This window comes from Trichosurus vulpecula, chromosome 3 (assembly GCF_011100635.1).
Source record: "Trichosurus vulpecula isolate mTriVul1 chromosome 3, mTriVul1.pri, whole genome shotgun sequence".
Classification (NCBI taxonomy): domain Eukaryota; kingdom Metazoa; phylum Chordata; class Mammalia; order Diprotodontia; family Phalangeridae; genus Trichosurus; species Trichosurus vulpecula.
The window spans coordinates 25097361-25111716 of record NC_050575.1 but is presented as its reverse complement, the minus strand read 5'-3'; the positions used below and the strand labels follow the sequence as shown (position 1 = coordinate 25111716).

Below are 14356 nucleotides of genomic sequence, written 5' to 3'. Positions count from 1 at the left end.
CAGTTATATGAGACTTCGTGCCGTCTTGGGGAGGGAGGAGGGAGGGAGGGGAGAAAAACTGGAACTCAAAACTATGTAGAACCGTGCGTGGTAAACTAAAAATAAATAAAGAAATTTATAAAAAAAAAAAAGTTGTGCCCTTAACAGTCGTTGTTTTCAAACCTTTGGAAAGACATGGACTCTCATTACAAAAGCACATTATCACATGCAGAGATAAGGTGGCTCTCAAGAGAGTAAAATTTAAACTATTATTGAAATTTAAAGACACAGTTATATTTTTGACTGAGCAGAAATCCATTTTGTTAATTTTTTCATAATGACATGGCTTTCAAAATTGTATTATTTGTCAGATATTTTCAAAAAACTCAATGATTTAAACATGTCCATTCAAGGGAAAAAATATAACATTTATATTAAAAGGTAAAATTAAAAGTTTTACTAAAAAAATTAACATATGGACGAAAAGGCTGGAAAATGGTTCTTTAGAAATGTTTAGAGCCACAAATGATTTTATAATTGAAAATAGCCTTCTCAAAGATTTAACTATAAGAGTTATGATTGATCAGCTGAAGTACACAGAGACACAGTTTCAGAAATACTTCTTCAAATTTTGATTTTAAAAAATTAAGTTGGGTTCATAAACCATACTCAATTGAAATAAAAAAAATCAGTTGGGGGCAGAGCCAAGATGGCAACTGGAAAGCAGGGACTTGCTTAAGCTCTCCCTCAAATCCCTCCAAACACCTGTAAAAATGGCTCTGAACAAATTCTAGAGCTGCAGAACCCACGAAATAGCGGAGTGAAGCAGGTCTCCAGCCCAGGACGGCCTGGATGGTCGCTGGGAAGTGTCTATGGCATGATACTGGGAGCAGAGCACAGCCCTGCATGGGCCACAAGCCAGACCAGGAGTCGTGTAGCAGGACTTAGGGCCATGAATCATTGAGCTGCGGCAGCTACCAAACTTCTCAACCCACAAACGCCAAAAACCACAGAGCAGGTTAGTGGGTAAACTGGCAGAACGGGTTACAGCGTGGTCTGGCCACCAGTCCTGGAGGAAGCGGAGGTAGTGAGGTGGTGAGGTGGTGTGGTGGTAGAGCTCCAGCGTCAGCTGCTTCTGGAGTCCCTGGCTCACAGAGCGGGAGGAATCAAGCAGTAGACCAGAGCAGGAATGCACAGCTTGCTTTGCCCTGCTTGGATCTGGGGCACAATCCTGGTTGGCGGTTCTTGGGGGAGGAGGGGCGCTGATGTGGCACAGCTTGTGGTGACAGTGGAGTAGAAGTACCTCAGAAAACAGCATCGCAGTGCCTAAAGCTTGGGAAAAAGCATTCTCTACTCTACAAGCAGTCATACCCTGACAAAAAGCTCAAAGGTCAAGTAGTGGGCTGGGAACATGGCCAGGCAGCTAAAAAGGACTCAGACTCAGACTCAAGAATCTTTTTTTGGTGACAAAGAAGATCAAAACATATAGCCAGTAGAAGTCAACAAAGTCAAAGAGCCTACACCAAAAGCCCACAAGAAAAATATGAATTGATCTCAGGCCATGGAAGAGCTCAAAAAGGATTTGAAAAAGCAAGTTAGAGAAGTAGATGAAAAACTGGGAAGAGAAATGAGAGTGATGTGAGAAAACCATGAAAAACAAGTCAATAACTGGCTAAAGGAGACCCAAAAAAATACTGAAGAAAATAACACCTTAAAAAATAGACTAACTCAAATGGCAAAAGAGCTCCAAAAAGCCAATGAGGAGAAGGATGCCTTGAAAGGCAGAATTAGCGAAATGGAAAAGGAGGTCCAAAAGACCACTGAAGAAAATACTACCTTAAAAATTAGAACCTAGTGACTTAATGAGAAATCAAGATATAAAACAGAACCAAAGGAATGAAAAAATGGAAGAAAATGTCACATATCTCATTGGAAAAACCACTGACCTCAAAAATAGATCCAGGAGAAAAAATTTTAAAATTACTGGACTACCTGAAAGCCATGATCAAAAACAGAGCCTAGATATCATCTTTCAAGAAATTATCAAGGAGAACTGCCCTGATATTCTAGAGCCAGACGGTAAAACAGAAATTGAAAGCATCCACCAATCACCTCCTGAAAAAGATCCCAAAAAGAAAATTCCTAAGAATATTGTCACCAAATTCCAGAGCTCCCAGATCAAGAAGAAAATACTGCAAGCAGTCAGAAAGAAACAATTTCAGTATTGTGGAAACACAATCAGGATAATACAAGATCTAGCAGTTTCTACATTAAGGGATCAAAGGGCTTGGAATATGATATTCCAGAGGTCAATGGAGCTAGGATTAAAACCAAGAATCACCTACCCAGCAAAACTGAGTATCATGCTCCAAGGCAAAATATGGATTTTCAATAAAATAGAGGACTTTCAAGCTTTCTCAGTGAAAAGACCAGAGCTGAATAGAAAATTTCACTTTCAAACACAAGAATCAAGAGAAGCATTAAAAGGTAAACAAGAAAGAGAAATCATAAGGGACTTACTACAGCTGAACTGTTTTGTTTACATTCCTACATGGAAAGACGATGTGTATAATTCATGAGATCTTTCTCAGTATTAAGCTAGCTGAAGGGAATATACATACATATATATATATATATATATATACACACACACACAGGGCAAAGGGTGAGTTGAATATGAAGAGATGATATCTAAAAAAATAAAATGAAATTAAGGGATGAAAGAGAAATATACTGAGAGAGGGAGAAAGGGAGAGATATACTGGGGTAAATTATCTCACATAAAAGTGGCAAGAAAAAGCAGTTCTGTAGGAAGGAAAGAGGGGGCAGGCAAGGGGAAATGAGTGAACATTGTTCTCATGGGATTTGACTTGAGGAGGGAATAACATACACACTCAACTGGGTATCTTACCCCACAGGAAAGGAGGAGGAAGAAGATAAAAAAGGGGGGATGATAGAAGGGAGGGCAAATAGGGGGAGGAGGTAATCAAAAGCAAACACTTTTGAAAAGGGACAGGGTCAAGGGAGAAAACTGAATAAAGGGGGACAAGACAGGTTGGAGGGAAATATAGTTAGTCTTTCACAACATGAGTATTGTGGAAGGGTTTTACATAATGATACATGTGTGGCCTACGTTGAATTGCCTGTCTTCTTAGGGAGGGTGGGTGAGAAGGGAAGAGGGGAGAGAATTTGGAACTCAAAGTTTTAAAAGAAGATGTTCCCCCCCCCAAAAAAAGATGTTTTTGCATGTAACTGAGAAATAAGATATATAGGGAATGGGGCATAGAAATCTATCCCGCCCTACAAGAAAGTAAAGGGAAAAGAGATGGGGGGTGGGGGGTGGGGTGACAGAAGGGAGGGCTGACTGGGGAACAGGCAATCAGAATATATACCATCTTGGAGTGGGGGAAGGGTAGAAATGGAGAGAAAATTTGTAACTCAAAATCTTGTGGAAATCAATGTTGAAAATTAAAATATTAAATAATAAAATAATTTTTAAGAAAAAAAATTCAATCTTGACAAGGAGGGTGTTTATTTCTTTTTTTTTAGTTTCCTAGCAAGTGATTTATATATTATTCCATATTTTTCTCTGAGAATGGGTTGTTTAGATTTGTTAATTTGCTTATTTTATTTTTTAGTAGCTATTCATCCATTTCATTTAACTTTTCAGTTTTGCTGGCATATATTTGAGTATAGTAGTTTCTGTGTCAATTGTTTTCTTCTTCATTGTGAATTTCCTCTTTTCATTTATGATAAATGTATCTCTTTTGGAGACTGGCAAAATTGGTATATCCATTACGATGATCTTAAAAAAATAAAAAACATTTTTTAACTTATCAGTCATCTGCCATTAAAAGTTCAGGAAGAATTTGCCAAGTTATCAAGCAACATAGGTTTAAAACTTGAGTTTCCTAAAAATAAATTAAAAAATGAATGAATTTTGGCAGAGGACAAGGACAGATTTTTCCAACAATTTCTGAAATGGCTCTAAACATACTTCCGCCATTTTGTACTATGCATTTATGCAAAGTGGTATTCTCAGCATTTATGATTATAAAATCAAAATATCAATCAACTCTTAAAAAACGTTGAAGATGCTCTACATCCTACAGTATCAAATATTCCACCAACATTTAATTCTTTATGTAAAAATAAACAAACACATCCATCTCATCAGTATGCAGGTTTGCTTTCATCTTTAATAAATGGTAAAATTATATGTACACCAAAGAATTGCTTTAAAATAAATTTCTTTATGATTCATTATCAGAATATTTGATTTGTATACATATTTCATATACCTGTATACGTGGGGTCACTTAAATATTTCTCAGGCAAACAGGAGTCACAGGTGGAAACAGTTTAAAAAGCCTTGAGCTAGACAAAAAAATTTCTAAAAAGCGCAGAAGGCTGCAGGTGGATTATAATGATAGATCTAGAACAGAAAGGAACTTCAGATTCCTACAGTCTAATCCAGGGGAGGGGAACCTGCGGCATCAAAGCCATGTGTGGCCCTCTAGGTCCTCAAGTGTGGCCTTTTGACTTAATCCAAATTTCACAGAATAAATCCCCTTAATAAAAAGATTTGTTCTGTAAAACTTGGACTCAGTGAAAAGACTGCACCCAAGGACCTAGAAAGCCACATGTGGCCTCAAGGCTACAAGTTCCCTGCCTCTAGTATAGTCCCTTCATTTCAGATATGATGAAATTTAGGCCCAAGGAAGTGAAATGATTTGTTCAAGTTCCCACAGGTAAAATAAGTATCAGAGACGTCATCAGTCATCCTCTGACTCCAGAGTCAGTGCTCTTCTCTTGCATACTCTACTGCCTGCTATAGGAGATGTTAAGAAATCCTTAGCTATCTCAAACTTCAATACTGAAACAGCTTAAGCACAGAAATTAACACGGAATGATTAACTGCTGAGTAATGCAGAACTTTGCGAAATGTAAATGCCTACAGGAAATCCAAACAACAGTTTTATTTACTGGTACCTACAAATGTCCTACAATCAAAGCTAAAATCTCTTAAATAAACAATTACTGTACTAAAAGGGCTCATTAAATCTGCTAAAAGTTATTCCCAGTTTGGGAGAAATTAGCCTCATAAAAAGTTTAATTATTTATATAAATTCAAAAAAATAAGTCTGACATTTCATTATGTATTTTCTATTCTAATAAAAGGAAGACAACTAAGCAAGCTTCAGTCAACCACTAAGCATTCACTAAGTGCCTACTATCTACTACTAGGCACTGGGGATATAAAGAATGATCAGTACTGACTCTTATTGAGGCAGCACAGAGGAATGGAAAGAGAACTGAATATGGAGTGAGGGGGCCTGGGTTCCAATACTGGCTCTGTCTCTGACATATCTCTATTTCTGTGACCTTGGGTAAGTCCCTTAACATCACTGAACCTGCTTCTTGATCTGTAAAATTAAGGGAGATGGACTCAGTGACCTCTAAGGTCCCTTCTAATTCTGAATATATGATTCTACAAGTAAATTTATAGCATTAAGTTATACTTGAAAGTCCAAATAAGAGGAGGAAAAAATATATATATATATAAATACATACATACATGTATATATTCGTAATAGTTATATTTATAGGTAAATAAAGAATGAGCATTATTTAAACAACATAAATAATATGCCAGGGCAGGGAGAGGGGCAATTCGAGGCTTAATTACGATAAGTAAACCAAAGGCATGAATAAAAATTTATTTTAATTATAATGCTAATAAATAAGATACAACACCTAGGAATCCACAGCAATTTAAGATTTGTGTCTTCAACATACTAGTCACAAAAACTTAATTTAACACAAAAATTCTATTTCTACCAAATGTGTAAGACCAAGAACAACTTAAAATTAGCACAGCATCATTGTATGCCATAAGCAATTAGCTATAGAATAGCTATAGGCTACTCAAAAAACTTATATAAACTTTTGTATATCAAAACTCTCAAATTCTTATACTAAGACTAGCAAACCAACTAACGAACAAAAAAAGCCTAAGAATCTTTCTGAAATATAAACCTCCCTTGATCTGGAACAACAGATTGCTAAGAAACCCTACTTTCCGAACAGATTCAGATTCTATTCAAGGTTAGCCTAGTTAGTCTTGCCAGTTCTTTATTATACTCAGTCAGACAATACTGAATGATATTTGCTAGAAGTTGTCTACAAGAAAACAAAAGTGCCTTAGGACTGACATAAGAAGTCATGTGCTTGTCTCCAAGAACAAGGCAACACATTCATCTCTTAAAACAGCATTTGTCCAGATCAAGTGATTTTAAGTTATGCATAAAATGCTTGGGGGAAGAGGAGAGGGGGGCACGAGGGAGAGAAAAGGGGACATAAAACAAGGAATTTATATGTGATCCTAGCTTGTGTTAGGCATACCAAAAAAAAAAATAATTTTTCTTCCTTTAAAATTAGGGAGGTAATTCAGTACCATAGGAGAGTACCTGATTTGAAATCAGAGGAACTAAATTAAAATTCTACTTCTAAAGCTTATTTACCTGTGTCACTTAGAAAAGATTCTCTCTCTGGGCTTTAATTTCCCCATTTAGAAAATGAGGAGATTGGCTCCTAAGGGCCCCTTCCTGCAATAAATCTAGAATACCGAAAAACAATCACTAGTTTTATAATTACATCTTCTAGTCAGAAGTCTCTACTCCAAACAATCTCTATTATATATATTAAAAGAAAATATCAACAAATATCCCAAATTCAGGTTTGTCATTTCAATTCTAGTCAATAAGCATTTATGATACATTCCTAAGTGCAAAGCATTGTGTAAGGTGCCAGGAATACAAAGATGAAAAACCATTCTTGCCCTCAGGACAAAGAGCTCACATTCTACTGGGAGGACAGGGAAGAGAACTCTACAAGAGATAAACATCTAGGAAGGAGAGAGCACTAACAACTAGGAAGTTTATCAAAGGCTTCCAGTAGGAAGAGAAACCTGAGAAAAGCCAGGGATTCTAAAGGAAGCATTAACCATTAGGACTAGGATAGGTTGCTTGAAGGACAGGAACTGAATCTGGAACAGCCTCCTTCAGGTGAAGAGGAAGTACATTCCAGGCATGAGGAATGATCTGGACAAAGGTAGAGGCGTGAGATAGGATGCAGAGTTCCAAAAGCAACAAGCAGGCCAGTTTGGCAGTAGAGAGTGTGTGAAGGGGAGAAATACTAAATAATTCTTATAAGGTAGAGAGAAGTCAGATTGTAAAGGGCTTAAATAACAAGGAAAGAATTTGCCATTTATCCTAGAGGTAATATGCAGCCTTGGAAGATTCTTGAGCAGGGAAATGGCATGGTCATATCTGTAGAAGATGGAATGAAGAGGGAGAGAGCCTGGAAGCAGGTCACCCAGGCAGAAGTCTAGTATTATTCATCCATGTGAAAGATCCCAACGGCCTACAGGCACTAGAGAGATGGTCCTGTGATTAGAAAAAAGGCAACAAATGAGAGATGCTGTGGAAGTGGAACTGACAAGACTTGTCAACTGACTGGATGTTAAGAGCAGGTTAGATGGATAACTCCAAGATTGCAAACTTGAATCACAAGATGGAAAGAAACAGGTAAATTTAGAGGAAGGATGAGTTTAGGTGGAAAGGTAGTGAGTTCCTATTTTGGACATGTTGAGTTTGAGGGGCCAAAGAGATATCCAAACAGAGAGGCTGATGAGGGACTCCAAACCTATTATGGGTATCAGCAGTCAACAGGAATAAAATGGGGGGTAAAAACAATTGCTCCATAAGAGGAAATTTTTACTTACTATAATGAATGACATCATAATAAGGGCTCTCAGGAAATAATTTACTTATTGGCATGACATAATTCATTATATGACCTTTCTAATAATTAAAAGTCAACAATCACTTATTTAAATATAAATTACCCAAAAAAGGTCTGATTATACAACTCTTTACACCTAATCATCATACCCATTGAGTCTATACATGACAGCTGCTCCAAAAGTACAGTTACAAGGTTAATTACTAACGTAGGAGACAGTAAAATTTGGTGACTGTGTAATTTCTTTTTTTGCATGTGTGGCAGTATAATAGCAATTTAGATTTGAAGATCTTTCCCACCCATTAATAGGCCATGTGACCTGCATAAGTCACAGGAAGTCTAAGTCACATGTGGTAGGAGGAGCTTGCTGGGAGGAAAAGGTAGTTGTGTCACAGGAAATGGAGAGAGAACTGTTATGGCTGTTATGATAGATCTGAGGTAAGAAAAAAACAAAGTCAACCTGTGATAGCTGAGCAGACTGTGATAGCTGTACTGTGAGTTTTGGGGAAGACCCCAGCAGGGGGTCAGAGAGGTTTTGGGATGACAACCCTCCATCCTGTGATATTGTGTTTTAAGTTCCCTGCTGTTATGAAAAAGTAGGCTGCCTGGTTGTGGAAGCAGATTGCCTGGTTATGGGATCTGGTTATCTGGTGTCTGAATAAATATTTTACTTCTTTTACCTTCTATATGGAGAGTCTTTCATACTTTGCAATACAGAACTACATAGGCATATTCATGATTATGGTCAATGTTGTGTTTATTGCCTTGCTGTTACAGGCAGATCAGCTATAGTTTTAAGAAAACAGTTAAAAACAACTATTCCTATTAGGTTCCCAAATAATGTGTATCCTGTGACTCAACTTGTACATTCAAAACAAGTCTGTGTGGCAGCAAGCCATCAGCAGTTTCTTTACATTTAGGGATAGGTTATTGGCAAAACACAAGGATTAAGCCCAACTACCAGAAATGCTATTAAAGTAGAAAATGAACAAAAAATTCCTAAAAGCAGAAAATCAGCACCATTCTTTGAGACGAATGTTAGAATCTATTAAGACATCTGAACAGAAAAGTAGCAATAAATTATCGCTTAGTGAAAGAGTAAAAGACCTACCTTCTGCCATTACACAATCATTGAGAAAGGAAAAGAGCTAGACAATTCAATACCCCACCCCATGGCAAACTCCCACCTTCTCCTAATTCCTGTGAAAAGCCAAGAGTTACTTCACGTTTAATTCCAAATTCATTTTCTCCTTCCACTTGTATTGGGGATCCTTGAAGAGTTTGGCCTTTGTTTCCTTCGATTAATTCAGTGTCTCTGATTAAGTCTTACTAGGTGCTAGGCCCCAGGCCCAAAACCCTATTAGGTGCTAAACCTATGTGGGTGTGAATTGGTAACTAAGGTGGGGCTCCAGGTGGGGCCAATGAAGGGAGGTGCTAACTCCAGAGCCAATAGTAAGAGCCTAAGTTCTGGTCACTCAGATGACGTTTGATGATGGCTAAAGAGCGCATAAAAAGGGAAGACAGAGCTATTTGCCTAGGGCTCTCACTCTTGGTAGCTTGCTGATGTGGAGACTCTGGGCAGCTGTAGTTAAGAGCCCTCCAGCCTGCCCGGATGTTCGGACTTGGTTAAACTCTGGTAACTATGAATTGGGATTTGAATCAGACAAGGTCTGTTCGTAATTTGTTCGTATTTGCTCTGAAGTTCAGGGTGCTAACTTTTTCCCCTGAACTAAGTAAATGATATTTGTATGCTGGATTAAAGTAAACTTGTTAACCCCTTTCCTTAGTAAAGCAGATCAAAAGAGCCTGGGCTTGCAGCGTTCTGTGAGCTGGCTGTTGTTGGTTTTACACTCCCACAGTAGCTACTAGACGGACTGTTGAAACACCACTGTACACTCTAGAACAGGGCCGTCCAAAATGCGGCCTACAGGTGGCATGCAGCCTGAAGTGTGATTTATGCAGCCCACCTGCATAGAAATTCACATAAATGTGTTAGTAAATGAAGCCCAGCTACTGCAGAGCTCTCACTAAAATAAATGGCAAATCCAAATATATTGTCTATTGTTTCAATAAAAACCTAAAGTTGAACAGCCTTGCTCTAGAAACACCATTCTATAAGCTGACAAATTTCCCTTCATCTCAGACCTCTTCCTCTCACAAGTTTTCCAGTTTCTTGCACTTAAGCAGAAATTAGATTCTCCCCAGAAGATACTACCTGGCCACCCTCTCCGAGGCCCAGTGTTCCTTTTCTTCAGCCTACCCACACACAAGGATAATAACAGGTGTAGACATTCTCCTTGGTCTCTCCCTCCCTCTTCCACTATCACTCAACCATCTCCCTCTCTTGAGATTCATTCGATCAATGTATATCACTTGATCCAGACTGGGTTGAAGTTATCTAAAGGGCCCTAGGTCATTTTCCCCCATTTATGGAGTTCAACACCTGGTTTGGTTTTCCTGTCAGCCCATATCCTCCCCTCTTGTACTTATGGACTCCAATATACAAGTTGATGGCCTCTAAAACTGAAGTCTCCAAAGTAGGGGCTGGGGAAATCAGAGGGAACATGTGGCTTCACCCTAAGTGGAATGTAGTCTCATTAGAACCAATCAAAAGGTGGGAAGCCAGATATACATCAAAACTTCCTGCAACAGTTAATCACAGGTCTCATACCCACCCTTATTTCCCAAGAATACTCTTTACTCCTCTTCTGCAGAACAAGCTCCCAACCTTTCACTTTCTAAGAATGAGACAGCTGAATTGTACTGTATAGTGGATAGAATGCTGGGCCTGAAATCACGAAGACATGAGTTCAACTCCAACCTCAGACACTTACTACCTGCATGACCCTGGACAAGTTATTTAACCTCTATTTGCCTCGACTTCAACTGTAAAGTGAAGATAATAACAGTACCTAACTCACAGGGTTATTATGAAATTCAAATGAAATACCTGTAAAGCATTTAGTACAGTGCCTGGTACATAGTAGGTGCTGTATGAATGCTTATTTCCTTCTCTGCTTCCCCTAAGGAAGTCACCTCTCAAGAAGTTATAACCTAACCTAACCTAACCTAACCAGGCACAAAAGCTACTGGAAACATTTCACTCTCATCTCCTTCCCCCAGATCACCCCATGGTTGTTGGATCTCAGAAGGCAAGCTCGGGTCTTGGGCACAGTGACCGATACGTAAAAACTCATCTCCCTCCTTTTAATTTTTGTTAGAACAGAGTACATCACACAAATGAACACACATGAATTGTAGTATGGACCACAAATTTCATTACATTATCTTTCGTACAAAACCCATCCATCTATGCCTTTGCAGAAGCTGTCTTTCAGGCTTAGAATACACTCTCTCCTCACTATTACCTAGCTCATGTGCAACCTCTTACAAGAAACCTTTCCTGACCTTCCCCTAGTAATTAGTAATAAGACCTCTCTGCTTCCTCGTATGAATTTATGTAGCTCCATTTACATTTTATACATTCCAATAGAATGAAAACTCCTGGTCACAAAATCATCAAGATAGGGAAGTAGTTTTCTACATAATTCTCCAATCCAAAAACCTGAGAAAAAGGAATTATGTGCCAAATATAGAGCAAGTAAAATTAAAACCATACAATAATTAGACAGAAATACTGCAGAAAGTATCCATCAACCAATAAGCATGTACTACGCAGTTACACAGAAAGAAAAAGCAGATCTGACCTCAAGGAATTTATGTTCCAATGGACAGAGAAAATACGTACACACATAAGTAAAAACCGGAGATATGATATACAGAGTAGAAGGTAAACTTAGAGGTAACCTCAGAGGCGCTAGTATGGGAAGGGAAAGGTCTGCAGAGAAGATGGAGCTTAAGCTCAACTTCCATGCAACTCTGGGAGTTTAAAAAGCAAAAACAAGGAAAGAGAGCATTACATTCCAGGGAGGCAGTTGAAACAATGTGTGTAAGGAACAGCAAGTAGGCCAGTATGGCAGGTCTGTAGAATTCATTAAAACTAAGGTATCTTCTGAGGGGGTATCGTGGGAAAATGAAGCATGTTAGGACCTAAAGAAACATATTCTCCACAAACATTCGAATAAAGCTCTAAAAATGCACTGAAGAATAATCAGACCAGAATTTAGCCTAAGTAAACCTGACATCCTCCCCTGTGCTCCTCAAGCCCCTGACTCCTTTAACTCCCCCCACTGACTGACTGACTAGCCTGCATGGCCCCAGTCATGGCCTCCTATTCATCCCCTATACCCAGTTCCACAAAAAGTACTACCAGTCAAAAAGAAGCTGAGCTTGCTGGACATGACCACTGGCTAGACTTTCTGCTTTCTTGCCAGTTGGCTAGATCTTATCCAACCTGAACAGCTACAAGAGGCAATGAATTCTTGAATTCCTGTGATCTAACAATTTGCCTAAACCTTTTCAGACCAGAAACTCTTCCCTGAATTCCTCTTTGGGGGACATTTGACTACATGATTCTTCTGATGAATTTACTAATCATGACTTCTTGCTATTTCTATAGTGATCTCCTGGGACAAGATGTATTGATTTATAAGTTCTGGCCCAGTTAGACAGGGCTTCTATCTGTTACAATGAAAACTATTTAAGTCTCTAAGAAAAAGAAATCCTGGGTACTATATTTAAAAAAAAAAGGACAAATAAGGACTGCCTACATGTGTTAGAACCAGAAGTCAAAGTGAAAATGGAAAGAATTTAGCAGTCACTTTTTTTGAAGAGGTATCTTAGTACTTTTATTTTTTTTAAGAAAAGACTAATGGGCTCTGGGAGAGGAAAATGGGTGGGAAAGGTTAGTCCATCCATGCCTTCAGCGTCCAGGTGGTGATCCTGTCTTTCTCAATGATATGGACAATCCCCCCCATTCCTGACACAGCATCCTGTGTCAGCATGGCTTGGGAGATGGTTTCAAAGAAGTGCTCAGGTTCCATGTCAGGTTCCCAAAGGGATTCACACATCCCATAATCTGCTCAGAGCAGGTGCCACCGACCACAAAGTCATCAATCACCATGGGACAGCCAATGAGGTCCAAGGAACAAATAAAGGACTCAAAGGTCTTAGGGTGCAAGCCAGCAATGACTGGCTCAGTGTAGTAGGGGCCAAATCGTTTCTCATAGAGGAGGTTGGCTACCACGCTCATGAGTGTATTGTCATCCTTCCTTCAGTTCATATAAATTCAGCCAGAATCTGAGGCACTGAGCTAGGTCGCTACATCGGTGGCAAGTCCAGCCAGGCTGATTTATAAGCAGTCACCCATGGGGAAGATCTTCTGGAAGTCAGTGGTTACCATCTGGGCCTGGATGCTGAAGTGTCTGTCTTCTGCAATGGCCACACAGTTCTTCCCCTTCATGGCCATGACAGCCCCTCCATTATACTCAGAATAGACATGGTACTGGAGTTGGAGAGGTCCCCAAAAGATCTGCAGCTAAACCCTGACTCCTCCAGACTGCCTCAGCAGCCACTTTTTGAAAGAAACCCAAAATAAAAACTGAATGCCCAGGAACATCATAACCAAAATCCAGACCTTCCAGTATGAAAAGTACTTCAAACAAACAAAAAGAAAGAATTTAAGTACCAAGGAACTACAGTCAGAATGACACAAGATTTGGCAGCTGCTACTTACTATAAATGAGAAAATAAGTTCATATGCAGTATTCCAAAAGGCAAAAGATAGAGGAATAAACCCAATAATTACCTATTTAGCAAAACTGAGTATAATACATATGGGAGAAAAATGCATCTTTAATGAAATAGAGGATTGCAAACATTCCTGAAGAATAGGACAGGACTAAGTAAAAACTATGAAATGCAAATGCAGAAGTCAAGTGAAACACAGAAACAAACATATCTGATCAACTGGAAGGGACTATAAAAGGATGATTTTTTTTTCACAGTCTAATAGAGGGAGAAGAAACAAATAAGTCATCATAGAACAATAATGTCTTTAAAAGTCATAATTGAAGATAAATAAGATAGGCAAAGGGCTGGAAGATGGTTTTGTTCTGTTATGATGGTCTTGTTAAAAGAAGGAAATGGGAGGAAAGAGTAATATGCTGGGGAAAAAAGGAGGAAAAAGAGGAGGGAACTCACTTTCACATAATCAGGTTCACAAGATGAAGAGCATACAAAGATGGAGAAAGTGGTGAGGGTAACAGGCATTCCATGAACTCTACTCCTCTGAACCAGACACAGAGTTAGGTTTAGAAACACATCAAATTCAACATAGAAATAAACAGTCAAGGACAAGGAAAAGAGAGAGCATAGTTTAAAAGGGAGAAAAGGATCATAAAAAGAGTAATCATTAAAAAAAAAAAAAAGAAAACCCAAGTAAATGCAGAAGTGGAAATTGAGAAAATCAATGAAGACATCAACCAAACGGGAGAAAAAAAAAACACTGAATAAATACTAGATTTTTAAATAAGGTAGTAAGATAGATAAAGTTAACTAAACTGATTTTTTAATAGAGAAGAAACCAAACTATGTATATCAAAAATGAAAAGGGGGATTAATTATTGAAGGGGGAATTAATTATTGAAGATGAAATAAACTATAAGAAACT

General features: G+C 38.5%; 1 protein-coding gene and 1 pseudogene across 9 annotated transcripts in view; both read right to left on the bottom strand.

The window, feature by feature from the left end:
- RAPGEF6 (Rap guanine nucleotide exchange factor 6) overlaps nucleotides 1-14356 on the bottom strand; it is a 236387-nt gene that overhangs the window by 203155 nt on the left and 18876 nt on the right. The gene's annotated exons all lie outside the window — the stretch shown is intronic.
- On the bottom strand, nucleotides 12591-13956 carry LOC118841108 (annotated as a pseudogene).